This window comes from Sinocyclocheilus anshuiensis, unplaced genomic scaffold (assembly GCF_001515605.1).
Source record: "Sinocyclocheilus anshuiensis isolate Anshui unplaced genomic scaffold, SAMN03320099.WGS_v1.1 scaffold303, whole genome shotgun sequence".
NCBI classification, from domain to species: Eukaryota; Metazoa; Chordata; class Actinopteri; order Cypriniformes; family Cyprinidae; genus Sinocyclocheilus; species Sinocyclocheilus anshuiensis.
In genome coordinates this window covers 38334-40342 of record NW_015549583.1, presented here as the reverse complement: position 1 = coordinate 40342, position 2009 = coordinate 38334, and positions in this window count along the sequence as shown.

The following is a 2009-nucleotide window of genomic DNA, read 5'->3' as shown; positions in this document are numbered from 1 at the left end:
GGGGGGGTGGGGGATATTCTTACACCTATACTTACCCACAAGTTTTAAAACATTTTTTTCACGATAAACACACACATGCAACTTTTTTTTTTTTCTTACTTACTAAACTTTTTCAGCATTCCTTATTTTTGCTTAGTTTAAATTGAAGTGCTTGGCAAGGCAAGTTTATTTATAGAGCCCATTTTATGCATGCATGTAAATTTCTTAAACGTATGTGAACTTCATGCACTAAAACTAAAAATCAATAAAAAGTATATAGGCAAAAATAAACAAATGCTGTACTTTATCATAAATACTAAAGTAACACTAACATGTATTATAAAATTGTGAACAACTTAATGTTTTTCTTGGGTTACACCATTTGACATTTGAAACCCTGAACTAATTTTTCATTGTCATATAAAATGTCCTGAACCCTGACACACAGTCATGAGGGTCTACAAGGCTCCTGTATGTGATGTCATTTCCTGTGTTATGGTTTAATGGTAACGGAATGGTTTCCTGCATATTGGTTATACCACACTGACTTTTTTTGAGTTTTTCAATTTTAAAGTAATGTGACTTTTTTTATTGCATTCTTCCTGATTCCACCTGGACCTGGAGCGAGTGAACCATTAACATTTCCAACATTATAGATCTAACTATAGATCACTATAGATTTAACAAAGCCTCCTGTCAATCAGAGCCATGTCTCAGTCCACCGATCAGTCCAGACGGATCCAGCTCGGGACGAGACCTTCAGAACCAGCACAGGACTCCTGACCCGCCTCAGCTCATTACACAAATGAATGAATAATCGGCAGAGAACAGAAATCCATCAGAAAGAGACGGACAGTCTGGAAGAAAAATGCATTGCCCCACTTTTCTTAGCACAAAACACTAAAAAGACATTATTCATGACTTTTACAATAGCCAGCCTCATATTTAGGCCTGTGAGGAACATTAGAGCGTGTGAGGCTACGATTATCCGGAGCCTCAGCACTCACGATTATTAATTCATCACATTGCTTCAGAACACAAATGCATTGTATTGTCTCATTCAGCATCTTATTTTACCCATAAATCGGCCAAATGGGATGCATTCTAATGACAGAGCCATGTTAATATCAAAGCGAATAGGCTCTGGGGTGCAGACGGGAGCACGGTGTGGAAACTCAATCACAAGTCCCTTCAATCACGGAACGGGAAACAGGGACGCTTTGAATATTTTTACCTGGAAGTATTACAATTATACAATTTTAATAGCTATTTAACATGTAGTTGCTTTTTAAGCCACATGCTTTGGCTGGAAAAAAAGGAAAATGTGAACAGGTAAAGCGGGAACTCTCTTGGCAGTTATGAGCAGGACAAGCTCTTTCCGCCGGGAACTTCTTCCTGATCTGTTCTGCTCGCAGTCACTGACTTGTGAATTTCTGCTTGGCTTTGTCTCGTTCCCTCTGCAGCTGGAAAACAAGCGGATCCCCGAGCCGAGATCGCCTGAGGCTCTTCGCATTCTCCTAAATATCTATTCGACCGCCGCAGAAACATGGACGCACCTGAGAGGAGGATTTAAGAAAGCAAACATCTCCTGTGTTCTGCTGTGACAGGCAGACGGGTGTCTGTCATTACAGTGTGGGATACATTAGAACTAGAGGCATTTCAACACTGTCTCAACGTTATTTCTCAGTATGTGCATCTGCAAGCATGATAACGTGTTTTACACAGATTCTCACAGTCAGTTACAGATATTAAATAACCTAATGTGAAATGCAATCCAAGAAAGAGGATTAATGGAAAATGGCATTTATCCAGCTACACTGGTACAATAATAAAGTGAAAAGATCCTGACAAACACACACACACCGGTGTTATTTTAGTATCAGTGAATTCAGGTAAATTGGGACACTTTTTGCCATTGACATGACTGGAAAAAAATGTCCCAATTATCCTGAATTAACCGCTATTTCAAATTAAATTTTATTTTATATTTTCTGTTTCCATTTAAATTTTTGTTAAAGTTTTAATAATTA